At 40.5% G+C, this 19,345-nt stretch overlaps 1 long non-coding RNA gene across 1 annotated transcript in view; it reads left to right on the forward strand.

Annotated features, from left to right (window-relative positions):
* The first annotated feature begins 404 nt into the window (after positions 1 to 404).
* The window catches only part of LOC123335047, a 33,727-nt gene continuing 14,786 nt past the window's right edge, over positions 405 to 19,345 (forward strand). Inside the window, exons 1-3 of the long non-coding RNA XR_006553321.2 lie at positions 405 to 1,460; positions 4,340 to 4,484; positions 5,637 to 5,803. This is a non-coding gene — a long non-coding RNA (uncharacterized LOC123335047). The remainder of the gene's footprint in view (positions 1,461 to 4,339; positions 4,485 to 5,636; positions 5,804 to 19,345) is intronic.

Consider the following 19,345-nt stretch of genomic DNA (forward strand, 5'->3'; position numbering starts at 1 on the left):
TTTACCAGGTAATTATAATTATTTGTTCTGTTCATTCCCACTTATACACCCAATGAAATCTGAGTTATTTGAGAGAGAATATGCACTTCCCAGTTTTCAATCTTCGGCATCTAATACATTTCCTAATACCTAACAGAATCTCACTAAATTATCTTAATTCTATTGCTTATATATTAGGTGGTGGAGGGAGTTCTTTTTCCATTTTCTTTATTGAAGTGGAGTTGATTTACATTATGTTTCAGGTATGCTGCTGCTGCTGCTAAGTCGCTTCAGTCGTGTCCGACTCTGTGCGACCCCAGAGACAGCAGCCCACCAGGCTCCCCGGTCCCTGGGATTCTCAGGGCAAGAACACTGGAATGGGTTGCCATGTCCTTCTCCAATGCATAAGAGTGAAAAGTGAAAGTGAAGTCGCTCAGTCGTGTCCGACTCTCAGCGACCCCATGGACTGTAGCCCACCAGGCTCCACCACCCATGGGATTTTCCAGGCAAGAGTACTGGAGTGGGGTGCCATTGCCTTCTCCTTCAGGCATATAAGAGACTTAATACTTCATAGATTATAGTCCACTTAAAGTTACTAGGAAATATTTGCTATATTCCCTGTGCTGTACATTACATCCCTGTGTCTTATTTATTTTATACCAGTAGTTTGTACCTCGAATCCTCTTCCTCTATGTTGCCCCTCCCCCATCTCTTTCCCCACTTGCAACCACTAACTTGTTCTCTGGGAGCCTGTTTCTGTTTTGTTATATTCATTTGTTTTATTTTTTAGAAGAGTATCACTTCTCATTTGGACAGTAAAAGAGGTATCCATGAGCATGGAAATAGCTAAACTGGGCCATTTTTTGGAAAGTTTTTTATTGTCGCTGCTGGGTTTTTGTTGGTTGGTTTTGTAATTTCTTCCTTTTGTTACCTTATTTTTTGAACAATAATTCTGGCCCATAAACCAAACACTCTTCAAAAACAGGCAAAAAGACAAAAACATTCCCTACTCGCTTCCCTTATCCTCCTGCTGAAGTTCTCTATTCCTCTGTATTCTACCCTCTGCCCACAGGAGGGAAGCATTTGTCTAGAAGTCCAGGGGAAAAGTGTCAGCGCAAAGAAAATCTGAAGTTGATTTTATGGGGCATTTTAACCCTTGGTTGTGTGTTTCTCTTCCACATGTCCATATGAAAGCAATAATCTAAATATAAATACTGTCTTGTCTGCTCTTCTGACGTGATTTTTTACTATCTTGGCTTTTTTTCAGTCTTTACTTCAGAGAAGCTGAGTTGTCTTTCCCTGAGGCAGCAAATTCATTTGCAAACACAAAGGCTCAGGGAAATTTGCGCCCTATTACACAGTCTCCAAATATTCCAGACTTGCTAAGACTCCAGATGAAAAGGGTCAAGGCAGTTCATCAGATTCCCTTCCTAATTCTCAACTTCCAAAGCAAGTTCTTCCCAGAGCACAGACAAAGGAAGGTATGTTATTGTGTCTAGAGTTGCTGTATGTGAACACACTTGAATTTTTTTAAATAACAGTGTTATATTTAAATGTCTTTGCTAAAACATGTCTCCTAAAGGAATTTTTAAAGAAAAAATAGGGATTTATCCTTCAAAAACATTTACCACCCAAGAAGCACAAGAATGGAAAAAAGCAATAATTTCTGATTGTTTGTACAAAACATTGGCTAGATAAGCTTTTATTCCTTTGGTCTGCCATTCTTAACTATATGTGGCATTTTATACGTCACTCTGCAATTGACAAAAGATCCCTGCTTAGTGCTGGCATCTCCCCAGTTCTGCCCGGGCTGCTGTTGGAAAGGATAGTTCGAAACAAGCCAGGTACTTCCATTTTATTTACCAAGGGAAGTAAAGCAGAATCCCAGTTATGTTGGTCTTTTCTCTTTCTGGCCTACTTTTCTTTCTACTCTGTTATGAGAGATAATATGTGTTTAGAAGACAATGGGCTTCCCTAATGGCTCAGTGGGTAAAGAATCTGCCTGCAATCCAGGAGACATAGGAGATGCAGGTTCCATGTCTGAGTTGAGAAGATCCCCTGGGGGAGGAAACGGCTACCCACTCCAGTGTTCTTGCCTGGAGAATTCCATGGACAGAGGAGTCTGGCGGGTTACAGTCGATGGGGGTCACAGAGTCAGACATGACTGAGCCGCTAAGCATACACGCCTGTGTTTAGAAGGCGGCCCGAGTCCCAGTCCCAGCTCTGCTAGTCAGTGTGTGTCACTGAGTTACTGAAACATTTGAAGCCTTCCTTTCCTTTTTGTAAAATGGGATAAATAAGATAATTTCTCTTGTTGGGCTGTTGTGAGAACTAAATGATATATGTAGCAGGATTAGTACCGAAAGTTTCAACGTGTGGCTTGAGATAAAAGGACTGGATCAACAGCAGGCTTCATACGTGACATTTTAATTATTTGTAATGTTTTCAGTTCATTTATAAAAGGATATAGTTCAAAAGGTCAATATAAGACCATAAACTGTGAAAGAACCGTATATGCATCTTACCTTCAGACATCCCTGCCTTCAAAATCTTTCCTGACTCCTGGTACTCTCTAACAAAGCCAAGCAAAATGTATTCTGCCAGAGCATTGCAATATTATGTGGGTAAGCAGGCATTCAGGTAGAGGACTATGCCAAAATCTTACTCCTCAGTTCAGTTCAGTTCAGTCGCTCAGTCGTGTCCGACTATTTGCGACCCCATGAATCGCAGCACGCCAGGCCTCCCTGTCCATCACCAACTCCCGGAGTTCACTCAGACTCACATCCATCAAGTCGGTGATGCCATCCAGCCATCTCATCCTCTGTCGTCCCCTTCTCCTCCTGCCCCCAATCCCTCCCAGCATCACAGTCTTTTCCAGTGAGTCAACTCTTCGCATGAGGTGGCCAAAGTACTGGAGTTTCAGCTTTAGCATCATTCCTTCCAAAGAAATCCCAGGGCTGATCTCCTTCGGAATGTACTGGTTGGATCTCCTTGCAGTCCAAGGGACTCTCAAGAGTCTTCTCCAACACCACAGTTCGAAAGCATCAATTCTTCGGCACTCAGCCTTCTTCACAGTCCAACTCTCACATCCATACATGACCACTGGAAAAACCATAACCTTGACTAGACGGACCTTTGTTGGCAAAGTAATGTCTCTGCTTTTGAATATGCTATCTAGGTTGGTCATAACTTTCCTTCCAAGGAGTAAGCGTCTTTTAATTTCATGGCTGCAGTCACCATCTGCAGTGATTTTGGAGCCCCAAAAAATAAAGTCTGACACTGTTTCCACTGTTTCCCCATCTATTTCCTATGAAATGATGGAACCAGATGCCATGATCTTCATTTTCTGAATGTTGAGTTTTAAGCCAACTTTTTCACTCTCCTCTTTCACCTTCATCAAGAGGCTTTTGAGTTCCTCTTCACTTTCTGCCATAAGTCTAGGGTTAATAGGCTGCAGAGGAGGAGCAAAGACCGGGCAAGGCAAATCCTGGACATTACTAGGAAGCCTGTGCAGTAACCCTTGCAGTATCCACTAATCACCACAATGGGTCTCTATAAGGAACCGCTGTGTTCTGGGATGCCTCTGACTCGGACTACTGACCATGAAGTTTTCATTTGAGCATTAACTAATTCTTCACCACAATGAGAGTCATTTTTTAAGGCCCAGAAGAGATAAACATTTACTCTTTCATTTGTTTATTCATTCATTTATTTCTTCATTTTTCAACAAATATTTATTGAACAGTTACTATGTCTCACTCATGCCTGTGTAGGAGAATTGTATGTGAGTGACTTGCCTTTGCCAGAACTAATAAGGAGCAGAGCAAACTGTGGGCCAGATTATCCAGCTCCAAGTTTAGTCAACCTTCCACTTAAAATATGTATTATTAATTTGTGTAATTAGTGCATTCTATAATGTATTATGGGAGAAGGCAATGGCACCCCACTCCAGTACTGTTGCCCGGAAAATCCCATGGATGGAAGAGCCTGGTAGGCTGCAGTCCATGGGGTCGCTAAGAGTCAGACACGACTGAGCGACTTCACTTTCACTTTTCACTTTCATGCATTGGAGAAGGAAGTGGCAACCCACTCCAGTGTTCTTGCCTGGAGAATCCCATGGACAGAGAAGCCTGGTAGGCTGCAGTCCATGGGGTCGCACAGAGTCGGGCACAACTGAAGCGACTTAGCAGCAGCAGCAGCAGCATAATGTATTATATAACCCTATATATTATAATACATAATTATATTAACAATTATCAATATAGCTAACCTGTAATTAATTATATATTAAGTAAATAACAACATAACAATGACTGAGCTCCTACCAAGCATCTGAATTTTTTAATACATCTTTTCATAGGCTATATGGACTCCAGAGTGGTCTTTGGAATCCCAGTTCTATTCCCCATTCTCTCTATGACCTTCATCAAGTTCATGAATGTCTCTGAGGCTCAATTTTCCCATCCATAACATGGAAATGATACAACCTGCCTGGCAGGGTTATGGTAAGGATTAAATTTAAATAAAGTAAAATGTAAGTATAAAAATAGACACAAAATGCATGGTACAGGATAGGGGCCCAGTTCTTATGGTTTGTGCTCTTAACAACTTTGTAGTTACTAATGAGTGAACCGACGCATAAAAATTTGGTAACTTGCCCAAGTTTATTCAGCTAGTAAGTCATCAGGCTAGGATTTGAACTCAGATCTCACTTGAAAGTATGTACTCTTTTCACTGTTCTGTGTTGCCAATGTGCTCTTTGTCTCTAGTCAGTGGGTCCTTGAGGTGAGAGAACATTTAATACTTCCCCATGGCACCTCACTCCAGTACTCTTGCCTGGAAAATCCCATGGATGGAGGAGTGTGCTAGGCTGCAGTCCTTGGGGTCGCTCATGCACTGGAGAAGGAAATGGCAACCCACTCCAGTGTTCTTGCCTGGAGAATCCCAGGGATGGGGGAGCCTGGTGGGCTGCCGTCTATGGGGTCGCACAGAGTCGGACACGACTGAAGTGACTTAGCAGCAGCACGGTGCCTGCGTTAGGCTATACATGTTAACAGTCCACACAAGTCTGCTAGGTGAGCAACATACTTAGACAAGGGAAGAGGACAGATTAGCAAAGTTTCGTTTTTGATTCTGCTCTTTTTCTGTCTACAAGCAAATATACTAAGGGTACCAGGAAACATAGCCCACTTGTTGACTAATGATGAAAGGATATGGCCCTTCATTATATACATAAAAGCTTATGAAGCCACTGTGAAATCTGCAAAGAATTGTTTTGCCTTTTGACCCATTTTCAAGTGGAAAGCAAAGTTCTCTTCCCAGTTCGCATCATCTGCCTCAAGAGAAAGAATTACTGACCTCCCATTGCCTATAGAGAAAAAATGGGTCCGGGGGAATCAAGGCAGTGCTGACCCCAAGTGTGGGGGACTCCACACTGCCTGCTGGGTGAGAATGGACAGGGCACTCCAGACCCTTTTTCTATCTCCACTACCCCTTCCACTGCCTGTCTCTCTCACTCCCCTAAATGCTCTCTTGGAGTTAAAAATAAATACATATTCCAGAAAGCCCCTGGGCAAAATGAAAGTGAGTTACCGAGAATGTTCATAATTAAGGTATTAGAATCCATTAACAGAAAATTCTTTTTTTTTTTTTTTAAGACTATCTGGCTGTCTAGTCTACAGCCCTGAGGACAAAAGCATCATCAGTGACAAGGAGAAGTCCTGCTGGGGAGTAAGATTTTACCGAGACCCAGTTGAGGAGACATATGTGGGGAACTTGGATCATCTGAGACAAGCTGTCAATGCCAGGCAAGCAGCGATATGCGGTAAGCAGGCTCAAGGAAGAGAGAGTGAGCCTTGGCTTACACTCTTTGCAGATGTCGCTGAGGCAAATGCTTCCACCGTGGCTAATTTCAAGCTACCAATGATGAAATGCCTGAATATTTAACAGTTGGCCTTCAGGGGTGGTAACGAGCCAGCTCAAGCACATCCTACCCAGTCATTTTGGAAAGATGAGGTCACTTCCTGTCAATTTGTTACCATATGAGTGATAATGTGCCTTTCCAAAGTAGGTACGTGGTCATCCCTATGAAGTGCAGTATGCCCTGTACCCTAACTCCACCCCTATAATAGCAGTGCTCACTGAAGACTAAACAGAATTAATATGGGGAGTCACCACAAATCAGTGCATGTCAAAACTGGTGAAACTGGAATCGAGTGTGTAGTTTGTATCTTACCGAAGTCAATTTCCTGGCTTTGCTATTATACTATAGTCATGAGTTGTTGCCATAGGGAAGTTATATGGGGTTCCTATTTTCCCAACTTTGTGTTTATAATTATTTTATTTTAAACTATTTATATTTGTTTATTGGCTATGATAGATTTTACTTGCAGCACATGGAATTTTCAATCTTCATTGCAGCATGCTGCATTTTTAGCTGGGGTTACAAACTCTTAGTTGTAGCATGTGGGATCTAGTTCCATGACCAGGAATCACACCCAAGCCCCCTGCATTGGAAGCATGGAATCTTAGTCACTGGGCCACCAGGGAAGTCTCTATAATTATTTTAAAATAAAAAGTTTGAGGGGAATCCTCAAAAATATGGGAAAACATATAGATGAGAGTAAAATTTCCCCCAAAGTTATACCACACAGAATTATCATCTCATTAGGTGACCATCATCTTAGACACTTTTCTTTGTAAATATTTAGGTGGAAGGAGAAGCGTCGAGGCTATTTTTAAGAAAATAGAGTCCTTTGTGTGTGTCAGTCACTCAGTCATGTCCGACTCTTTGCAACCCCAAAGTACCTACTCCAGTATTTTTGCCTGGGGAATTCCATGGACAGAGGAACCTGGCGGACTACAGTAGGCAGCCATTCACTTCTCCAGGGGATCTTCCCAACCCAGGGATCAAATTCATGTCTCCTATGTCTCCTGGATTGCAGACGATTCTTTACCCTCTGAGCCACCGGGGAAGTCCAAAAGCGTCCTATGATAGATCCTATTTTTAAACACATTTGAATAATTCAATTGTATTTGAATGTAGCAAAAGAACCTGATGTTAAACTGTAAGGATTAGTGAGTTTCAAATACATTTGCTGTGATTATGCACATATGCATGACACACACACACACAATGGAGTATCAGACTTCTTAAATGACCAGGCCGAAGCCTGTGGGACCATTTCTTTGGCCCTAAAATTAAGGCCCTTAAAATTATGAGTTCATCTATTTCCTGTTACTGAAGATCAAGCAACTAAGAAAGAAAGCCAACGGTTGACAGAGCCAGCCCACTAAGATTTTAGAACAGAATATAAAACCACTGAGCATTAACCTTTCAAAACATCTTAAAGCCTTGAACCACAGCTATGCATTCTGAATTTGACTCCCTGCTTCGTTTCACACCTAGAGCTTGTGACCTTCAGTTCAGTCACTCAGTCGTGTCTGACTCCTTGTGACCCCATGGACTGCAGCATGCCAGGCTTCCCTGTCCATTACCAACTCCCGGAGTTTGCTCAGACTCATGACCATCAAGTTGGTGATGCCCTCCACAGTAATGTGACCTTACTGTCCTCTTTATATCTCTTAAGAGTAGTACAGTATAAATGAAAAATAACAAAAAAAATGATATTTTGTCAGAGTTCACTGTGAACTCTAAAATAATACAGGTCATCTCATATATAGCAAACTTCACAGTTAAGTTCTGCACAGTTTTTACCTCCTTCCAATGTCATAGCAACTCTGTACAACAGTCTGGGCTGATATATTACTCCCATTTTACAAGTGGTGATAGCGAAGCTCACAGAGGTGAGCAGCTTGCCTAAGGTCATAGGGAGTAGGTGGAAGGGCCACAGGGCTTCACAAATTCCTGGACTTTCTCCCTTTCTCTCATTTGGTAATAGAAGCTTAGTATTACTTTAGAACCTTAAAACCCCCAAATAGTAAATGTAACTTAATACAGTTTATAATACACACAGAAAATTAAGGCATACCAGAAAACTGAAATATTCACTACTCCCTCAAAGAAAAATATGTCAAACCTATGAAGAGGTGAGTGGGATTTTTTTTTCAATCATATTAGCAGATTATCCCATCTTACAGAGCAGAATTCAAGGTAATACAACACAGGACAGATAAGGTTTTATTTTGGATAGAGAAAATAATAATGGATAATATTTTAACATACCATGGCAGTGCTATGTATTATTTGTATTACCTAATACTCAAACAATCCACTGGGGTAGACAAAATTTTCATTCTGATTTTGCAAAAGAAGAAACTGAAGATTGAAGAGATCAAACAGGTAGAAAGCAACAAAAGATTTGGGATTGGATCCCCTGTTTATCTCATGCAAAACCCTGCATTTTTGGCCAGAGTGAGGCCATATTATACCCTGGAGAATAGAGGGAGGCCAGAAGAACAAACAAAACCCAAGACCAATTAAAGATACAACTGAAAAACTAATGTTGATCTTTGGGATTGCCATGTATATATTTTTGGCCTGTTTCTCCTATTCCCTTTTCCCCATAGTTCTCCAAAGAAACCACTGCGTATTTCCTCTCCAGATCTAAAGTTACTCTCTAAAAAGTGCCTGGGTCTCATTTAATATAAAGGACAAGTGACTCTTCACGGTTTAAAAAGTCCTTGCTCCTGAAGCATTAGATCAAGCTTCAGTTAATCCTTTGGAAGCTTAAATTGCTTAATTTTTAGGATCTGGAGTTTGGGGATAGGAAAAAAAACAACACCCACAATTCTAAAATATATGGCATGCAGTCAGCTGATTTGATAAGAATGCCAAGACAGAATTCCCTGGCGCTCCAGTGGTTAGGACTTTGCACTTTCACTGCCAAGGGACTGGGTTCGATACCTGGTTTAAGGGAACTAAGATCCCACAATCAGCACAGCAAAAAGAAAGAAAGAAAGAATGCCAAGACAATTAAACAGAGGGGAAATAGCCTTTTTAAAATATGGTGTGGGGACAACTGGATATCTACATGTAAAAGAATGAATTTGGATTCCTATCTCGCACCATATACAAAAATCAACTCAAAATCTTTCATAGACTTAAGTGTAAGAGCTAAAAGTGTCAGCTCTTAAAAGAAAGGTGTAAATCTTCATGTTCTTGGATTAGACAATATTTTCTTAGATACGATACCAAAAGCATAAGCAACAAAAGAAAAAAAGAGTGAAAATGGACACAATCAGAATTAAAAACCGTGCTTCCAAAAACAGTCTCAAGTGAAAAAATGATCCACAGAATAAGAGAAACTCATAAAATCATGTATCTGATAAAGAACATGTATCTGAAATATATAAACATGTCTTCAAACCCAGTAGTAAACAACATATAGCCTATTAACAAGTGACCAAAGTATCAAAGTCACTCACTGAAGGACCTGTGTTGCTGTTGCTTAGTCTCTAAATCGTGTCCGGCTCTTTTTTGACCCCATGAACTGTACCCTGCCAGGCTCTTCCATCCATGGGATTTTCCAGGCAAGAACACTGGAGTAGGTTGCCATTTCCTTCTCCAGGGGATCCTCCTGACCCAAGGAGATATGTAAATGGCCAATGAAGCTATGAAAAGATGCTCACCATCATTAGAAATCAAGGAAATGCAAATCACAATGAGATACCAAGTAGAATGACACTCATCAAAAAGAAAGATAATAATAACTTTAGGCAAGGATGTGAGAGCAACTGGAACCATTATAAGCTGCTAGTGAGAACATAAAATAGTGCAGCCATTTAATGTCAAATGGTTAAACATACAGTTACCATGTGACCTAGTGATTCTTGCCTTTGGTGTATACCCAAGAGAATTTATAACATATCCACACAGAAACCTGCACACAAATGTTCTTAGTAGCATTGTTAATAGTATCCCCAAAGTGGAAAATCCCAAACACCTATCAACTGATAAATGGATAAACAAAACATAACAAAACAAAACAATGTGTAACCATACATTGGAGCATTGTTTGGCGATAATGAAGTGATAATGCATGCTACAACTTGGATGGAGCTTGAAAACACTGTGCTAAGTGAAAGATGCAAGTCACAAAGGACCACGTATTATATTATATTATATTATAATACATTATATTATTCCATTTATATAAAAAGTCCAAAATAGATAAATCTATTGAGGTGATAAATAAATTAGTGTCCTAGGGCTGGGAAGAGGTAGAACATCTGAAGGTAATGGCTAAGGAATAAGGAGTCTCTCTTGAGGGTAATAAAAACATTCTAAAATATTCAGTACTGTACTGGATATAGTACTCTGTGAGTAAACTAAGAGCCTCTGAATTGTACACTTTAAAAGTGTGAATTACATGGTATGTGAATTATATTCCAATAAGAGTGTTTAAATATAGCAATGCAACTGTAGGAATACAAATCAAGACTATGATGTCACTGCTAACCTATTGGAATTGATAGAATAAAAAATAGTGACAATACCAAATACTGACAAGGATGTAGAGAAACTGCATCTCTCAGCTCTTGCTGGTAGAAGTGTAAAGTAGTATAGTCAATCTGGAAAATAATTTGGTGCTTTCTTAAAACTATACATGCACTTACCATACAACCTATGCAACAGTGCTTCTCTGTTAACCCCAGAGCAATGAAAACTTATATCCAAATGAATCCCATACATGATTGTTCATAGCAGTTCTGTTTGTAATTTCAAAAAACTGAAATAATCAAAATGTCCTTTCAAAAGGACAATTTACTTTAAAAGATTATGGTACAACCATATCATAGAATATTACTCAGAATAAAAAGTAATGGACTATTGATACGTGCAACTTGGGTGGATCTCAAGGGCATTGCACCGAATAAAAAGAGCCAGTCTCATGAGGTTACCTATGTGATTCCATTTATACAACATTCTCAAAATGTCAAAATTATAGAGAACAGATTACTGGGTTCCCAGGGGTTAGAAATGGTGGAGGGAAGGGAATGGATGTGGCTGTAAAGGGATAGCATGGGGAAAATCTTTGTGGTGATAGAATAGTTCTGTATCTTGAGTCAGGGAGTGGTTATAAATGTAACAAAATGACATAGAATTATGCATACCATGTACCAATATTAGCTTCCTGGTTTTGATATCACATTATCATTAGGGAAGATATAATCATTGGAGAAAATTGGGTGAAGTATACACAGAAACCTCCCTATACTATCTTTGACATGTCTTCAGTTCAGTCTCTCAGTCGTGTCCAATTCTTTGCAACCCCATGGACTGCAGTATGCCAGGCTTCCCTGTCCATCACCAACTCCCAGAGCTTACTCAAACTCATGTCCATTGAGTCGGTGATGCCATCCGACCATCTCATTCTCTGTCATCCCCTTCTCCTCCCACCTCCAATCATTCCCACCATCAGAGTCTTTTCAAATGAGTCAGTTCTTCGCATCAGGTGGCCAAAGTATTGGAGTTCCAGCTTCAGCATCAGTCCTTCCAATGAATATTCAGGACTGATTTACTTCAGGACTGGTTGGATCTCCTTGCAGTCCAAGGGACTCTGTTGGTCTTCTCCAACACTACAGTTCAGAAGCATCAATTCTTCAGCGCTCAGCTTTTTTATAGTCCAACTCTCACATCCATACCTGACCACTGGAAAAACCATAGCCTTGACTAGACGAACCTTTATTGACAAACTAATATCTCTGCTTTTGAATATGCTATCTAGGTTGGTCATAATTTTCCTTCCAAGGAGTAAGCGTCTTTTAATTTCATGGCTGCAATCACCATCTGCAGTGATTTTGAAGCCCAAAAAAATAAAGTATGTCACTGTTTCCATTGTTTCCCCATCTATTTGCCATGAAGTGATGGGACCAGATGCCATGATCTTCGTTTTCTGAATGTTGAGTTTTAAGCCAACTTTTTCACTCTCCTCTTTCACTTTCATTAAGAGATTCTTTAGTTCCTCTTCACTTTCTGCCATAAGGGTGGTGTCATCTGCATATCTGAGGTTATTGATATTTCTCCCAACAATCTTGATTCCAGCTTGTCCTTCTTCCAGCCCAGCATTTCTCATGATGTACTCTGCATATAAATTAAATAAGCAGGGTGACAATATACAGCCTTGACATACTCCTTTCCCAATTTGGAACCAGTCTGTTGTTCCATGTCCAGTTTTAACTGTTTCTTCTTGACCTGCATACAGTCCTGTAGATCTGTAATTATTTCAAAATAAGTTAAATACATGTATGTATGTTTCTATCTACCTATCACAATATACATATATACATTGCCATAAATATATATATATATATATATATATTTATCTATTACAATGCAGTTGGCAGACAGTAACTATTAACTAAGCTATTTCTTGAGGAGATGTGTATAAGTATACAGGAAATGGAAGAAAATTTATTAAAATTAAGCACAGTATTCCTCATTTCAGACAATGCCCAAGATAAAAAACAGGAGAAATGAGTCATCCTCTGGAGAACTTATAATACCTTACGTTCCTTGTCTACATTGAAAATGTGTGCAAATAAATGACCAACATGCCACATTCCCTAAATTTTGCCAGCTTCTATTATACATTATAATAGTAAAGCTGTCTAAGTCATGGCTCTGTTCCCCCAATCTGGAGGAAATGCTATGCTTATAAGAGCTATGACTTCATTTCCTTCCAGAGCAAGTTCCCTGCTTTTAGATTTTGAGACATGTGAAATTCCCTCATCTTTCACTCCATGGGGCAGCTGGTTTCCAGGCTTGGAGTAAGTTCAAATATTGTGGTTCAGAACATGCCAGCAGCTGCCAGAAGGATCCTAATTTTTTAGTTCCTCGGCCATTGTGAGAAAGGCTTGTTGGCCAAGGTAATCAGAGACTGACTCCACTTCTCAACACAAACCAGACAGCCAGGGTGGAGGGCTTCCCCTTGGGAATCAGGCTCAGCTTCTCATCCATACAGACTTCTTTCCCAAGGTCTCAGCTGCATGAACCTCATCTCTCACTGGTCACATCCCTCCCCAGCAGGAGTGGAACAAAGCTCTGTGAACTTGGTGGCCACACACAAACATATGGTCCATCTCTTAGGCTGCCAGGGCCCACCAGGCCAGAATGGACCCAACAAGGATGCCGTCAATACACATGAAGCCATCTCCAATTATCTTTTTATCTCTAATTACAATCCCTCAAGCCTTCTACCCAATTCTCAAACTTCCTGCTATACTTCGTGTTGTTATATATGTTTTCTCATCTACTACAAAGTCTCATACCACTCACATCACAGTTCAATTATATTCTATTGTTAACATTATTACTGACAGTCACTGTTTCAAAAAGCTTATTATGTTCTAGGACCTTATATACACTATTTAATTTAGTTATAACAACAACCATCCATGGTAGACAATTATTTTCTCAATTTTCTGAACAAACTCAAAACAACAACAGCAACAATTGAGGTCTGCATATTTCCAAAGTCTTTGCTGATTTATCATGTTGCCACCATAGGTCTCCTTGTGATATGGAAGAACCTGTCTTTCCATGGTCCATGCTATGAAGCTTGGAAAATGAGACAGTTGACCCTGAATGCTGTTAGGTGACTCTTGATCAGTGGCTCTCATACAGCACACAGGCTTCTGGGCCCATTTCCTCATTCATGAAAATTGAAGATGAAAATAATGCCTGCCTCACTAGACTGTTGTGTGAATTAAAATGAGATAATAGTGTTCATAAGCTACTCGGTGTGATACCTGACAAAATATGGACCCCGTGACAGTCTCTCAGGTGAATTAAGGAATGAGCCTATAGTAATTAGCATGAATAGGGGAAAACAGAGACGCAAAGTGCCAATGACTAACAGGACTCAAAGTCATATTTGCGTTGTGACACTGGTCAGACACATTTAACTAAGGAAGCCCCATGGCTCTCTCTCAGTTCTATTGTCTGTTGCTTTCTGTGGACAGTTGGTGTTATTCAGGCTGTACCAAGCCCTTGGGAGCAATTTACTTTGGTTCTGTAAGCACCACTGACATCTCTAAGGCAGCTGTTCAAAAGCACTGTTTCTTTTTAAGTGAATTATATAATGACTTATAATGTTGTCACAATGGTGTGATCATTCACCTAGAGCCAGACATCCTGGGATGTGAAGTCAAGTGGGCCTTAGGAAGCATCACTATGAACAAAGCTAGTGGAGGTGATGGAATACCAGTTGAGCTATTTCAAATCCTGAAAGATGACGCTGTGAAACTGCTGCACTCAATATGCCAGCAAATTTGGAAACCTCAGCAGTGGCCACAGGACTGGAAAAGGGAAGTTTTCATTCCAATCCCAAAGAAAGGCAATGCCAAAGAATGCTCAAACTACCGCACAACTGCACTCATCTCACACGCTAGTAAAGTAATGCTCAAAATTCTCCAAGCCAGGCTTCAGCAATACGTGAACTTCCAGATGTTCAAGCTGGCTTTAGAAAAGGCAGAGGAACCAGAAATCAAATTGCCAACATCCACTGGATCATGGAAAAAGAAAGAGAGTTCCAGAAAAACATCTATTTCTGCTTTATTGACTATGCCAAAGCCTTTGACTGTGTGGATCACAATAAACTGTGGAAAATTCTGAAAGAGATGGGAATACCAGACCACCTGACCTGCCTCTTGAGAAACCTGTATGCAGGTCAGGAAGCAACAGTTAGAACTGGACATGGAACAACAGACTGGTTCCAAATAGGAAAAGGAGTACGTCAAGGTTGTATATTATCACCCTGCTTTTTTAACTTATATGCAGAGTGCATCATGAGAAATGCTGGGCTGGAAGAAGCACAAGCTGGAATCAAGATTGTTGGGAGAAATATCAATAACCTCAGATATGCAGATGATACCACCCTTATGGCAGAAAGTGAAGAACTAAAGAGCCTCTTGATGAAAGTGAAAGAGGAGAGTGAAAAGGTTGGCTTAAAGCTCAACATTCAGAAAACGAAGATCATGGCATCTGGTCCCATCCCTTCATGGGAAATAGATGGGGAAGCAGTGTCAGACTTTATTTTTCTGGGCTCCAAAATCACTGCAGATGGTGACTGCAGCCATGAAATTAAAAGACACTTATTCCTTGGAAGGAAAGGTATAACCAACCTAGACAGCATATTCAAAAGCAGAGACATTACTTTGCCAACAAAGGTCCATCTAGTCAAGGCTATGGTTTTTCCAGTGGTCATGTATGGATGTGAGAGTTGGACTATAAAGAAAGCTGAGCACCGAAGAATTGATGCTTTTAAACTGTGGTGTTGGAGAAGACTCTTGGGAGTCCCTTGAACTGCAAGGAGATCCAACCAGTTCATCCTAAAGGAGATCCGTCCTGGGTGTTCATTGGAAGGACTGATGTTGAAGCTGAAACTCCAGTAATTTGGCCACCTGATGTGAAGAGTTGACTCACTGGAAAAGACTCTGGTGCTGGGAGGGATTGGGGACAGGAGGAAAAGGGGACGGCAGAGGATAAGATGGCTGGATGGCATCACTGACTTGATGGACGTGAGTCTGAGTGAACTCCGGGAGTTGGTGATGGACAGGGAGGCCTGGCGTGCTGCGGTTCATGGGGTTGCAAAGAGTCGGACACGACTGAGCGACTGAACTGAATGTTGTATTAGTTTCTGGTATACAGCAAAATGATTCAGCTATCTAGATATAGATATTCTTTTTCTTTTCTATTATGATTATCACAGCATATTTAATATAGTTCCCTGTTCTATACAGTAGGACCTTGTTGTTTATTCATTCTATTTAAAATCATTTTCATCTACTAATCCCCAATTCCAATCCATCTCTCTCCCCACCCTCTTTGGCAACCACTAGTCTGTTTTCTATGTCTGTGAGGAGTCTGTTTTGTGGGTAAGTTCACTTATGTCATATTTTAGACTCCATATATAAGTGGTTTTTCTTTCTCTTTCTAATTTATTTCACTTAATATAATAATCTCTAGGTACATCCATGTTGCTATAAATGGCATTATTTGATTTTTTTTATGGATGCGGAGCCTGGTGGACTACAGTCCATAGGGTCGCTAAGAGTCAGACACGACTGAGCGACTTCACTTTCACTTTTCACTTTCCTGCATTGGAGAAGGAAATGGCAACCCACTCCAGTGTTCTTGCCTGGAGAATCCCAGGGACCGGGGAGCCTGGTGGGCGGCCGTCTATGGGGTTGCACAGAGTCGGACACGACTGAAGCGACTTAGCAGCAGCAGCAGCAGCAGTATTTCATTATATGTGCACCACATCTTTTTTATCTATTCTTCTGTCAATGGACGTTTAGGTTGTTTTCATGTCTTGTCTATTGTGAATAGTGCTGCTATGAACATGCGAGTTCATGTATCTTTTAGAATTACAGTTTTGCCCAGGAGTGGGATTGTGGGATCATATGAAAACTCTATTTTTAGTTTTCTGAGGAGCTTCCATACTCTTTTCCATAGTGTCTACACCAACTTACATTCCCACCAACAGTGTAGGAGGGTTCCCTTTTCTCCACACTCTCTCCAGCATTTTTTTATTTGTATACTTTTTTTTTTTTTTAATATGTATTTATTTGGCTGCACCAGGTTGTATTTGCAGCATGTGGGATCAAGTTCCCCGACGAGGGATGGAACCTGAACCCCCTCCACTGGGAGTGCAGAGTCCTAGCCACTGGACCACCAGGGAAGTCCCATATTTGTATACTTTTTATCACTGGACATTCTGACTAGTATGAGGTGGTCAGTCAGTCAGTCAGTTCAGTCACTCAGTCGTGTCCAACTCTTTGCAACCCCATGAATCACAGCATGCCAGGCCTCAATGTCCATCACCAGCTCCCGGAGTTCACTCAGACTCACATCCATCGAGTCAGTGATGCCATCCAGCCATCTCATCCTCTGTCGTCCCCTTCTCCTCCTGCCCCCAATCCCTCCCAGCATCACAGTCTTTTCCAATGAGTCAGCTCTTCGCATGAGGTGGCCAAAGTACTGGAGTTTCAGCTTTAGCATCATTCCTTCCAAAGAAATCCCAGGGCTGATCTCCTTCAGAGTGGACTGGTTGGATCTCCTTGCAGTCCAAGGGACTCTCAAGAGTCTTCTCCAACACCACAGTTCAAAAGCATCAATTCTTTGGCACTCAGCCTTCTTCACAGTCCAACTCTCACATCCATACATGACCACAGGAAAAACCGTAGCCTTGACTAGACAGACCTTTGTTGGCAAAGTAATGTCTCTGCTTTTGAATGTGCTATCTAGGTTGGTCATAACTTTCCTTCCAAGGAGTAAGCGTCTTTTAATTTCATGGCTGCAGTCACCATCTGCAGTGATTTTGGAAGCCAGAAAAATAAAGTCTGACACTGTTTCCACTGTTTCTCCATCTATTTCCCATGAAGTGATGGGACCGGATGCCATGATCTCATTGTAATTCTGATTTGCACTTCTTTAATGCTAGTGGTACAGAACCCACCTACCAATCAATGCAGGAGATATGAGATTCAGGTTTGATCCCTGGGTGGGGAAGTTTCCCTGGAGGAGGGCATGGCAACCCATTTCAGTATTCTTGCCTGGAGAATCCCATGGACAGAGGAGCCTGGTGGGCTACAGTCCATAGGGTCACAAAGAGTTGGACATGACTGAAGTGATTTAGCATGCAGTGACAATTAGCAATGTTGAGCATCTCTTTTTATGCCTGTTGGCCTGCTCTATGTCTTCTTTGGAGAAACATCTACTTAGATCTTCTGCCTATTTTTTGATTGGTTTGTTTCTTTGTTGTTGAGTTATATGAGTTGTTTGATTATTTTGGAAATAAAGCTCTTGTCGGTTGCATCATTTGCAAATATTTTCTCCCAGTCCGTAGGTTCTCTTTTTGTTTTGTTTATGGTTTCCTTTGCTATGCAAAAACTTGTTTTGATTAGGTCCCATTTGTTTATTTTTGCTTTTCTTTCTATTGCCTTAGGAGATGACCTAAGAAAACATTGGTACAGTTTATGTCAGAGAATGTTTTGCCTATATTCTCTTTTAGGAGTTTCATGATGTCTTGTCTTATATTTAAGTCTTTAAGCCATTTTGAACTTATTTCTGTGTATGGCGAGAGGGTGTATTCTAACTTCCTTGATTTATATGTGGCTATCCAGCTTTTACAGTACCTCTTGCTGAAGAGACTGTCCTTTCTCTATTGTATAGTCTTCCCTTCTTTGTTGAAGATTTATTGACTCTAAGTGTGTAGGTTTATTTCTGGGCTCTCTATTCTGTTCAGTTGATCTATGTATCTGTTTTTGTGCCAATATGATACTGTTTTGATTACTGCAGCTTGAAGTATTGTCTGTTCTTTTTCCTCAGGGTTGCTTTGGCAATTCTGGTCACTTATGCTTCCATATAAATTTTATGATTCTTTGTTCTAGTTCTGTGGACAGTGTCATGGGTAATTTGATAATGACTGCATCAAATCTGTAGATTGCTTTGGGTAGTATGGCAATTTTAACAATATTAATTCTTCAGTCCAAGAGCACCAGATATTTTTCCATCTATTTGAATCACCTTCAGTTTCCTTTATCAATATTTAATAGTTTTCAGCTTATAAGTCTTTCACCTCTTTGGTCAAATTTATTCCTTAGTATTTTTTATGTGATTTTAAAACTTACTTTAAAATTGCTTTTTAAACTTCCCTTTTCTGATATTTCATTGTCAGCGTAAAGAAATAAAACCGACTTCTGTATGTTAATCTTGTATCCTGCTACCTTGCTGAATTTATCAGCTCTGGTAGATTTTTAATTAAAACATTGATTATTTATTTACTTGGCCGCACCAGGTCTTAGTCTCGGTACATGAATCTTTGATCTTCATTGCAGCACACAGGAGCTTTAGTTGCAGCATGCTAACTCTTAGTTCTCGCATGTGGAAGTCTAGTTCCCTGACCAGAGATCAAACCCAGGCCCCCTGTTTTGGGAGCGTGGAGTCTTAACCACTGAACCACCAGGGAAGTCCCTCACATAATTTTTGTGTGGAGTCTCTAAAGTTTTCTATATATAGTATCATGTCATCTGCATATACAGAAAATTTTAACTCTTCTCTTCCAAATTAGATACCTTTTATTTCTTTTACTTATTTGATTGCTGTGGCTAGGACTTTTAATATTATGTTGAATGAAAGTGGTAAGAGTGGGCATCCTTGTCTTATTACAGATTTTAGTGGGAAGGCTTTCAGCTTTTTCCCATTGACAAAAACACTGTGTTTCAGAAGGACTCACCCAAAAACGTATCTGAAGATCTCTCTTTCTCTCCACTGCTAGGCATAGGGATAACTTCATACAACAGCACAATTCATTTGTACACTGACTCATAGGTATCCGTTGTAACCAGCGTTTCTATATCGTCAGCTCACCAATCCTGGAACTTTGAGATTTTACCTATT

This window comes from Bubalus bubalis, chromosome 9 (assembly GCF_019923935.1).
Source record: "Bubalus bubalis isolate 160015118507 breed Murrah chromosome 9, NDDB_SH_1, whole genome shotgun sequence".
NCBI lineage: Eukaryota > Metazoa > Chordata > Mammalia > Artiodactyla > Bovidae > Bubalus > Bubalus bubalis.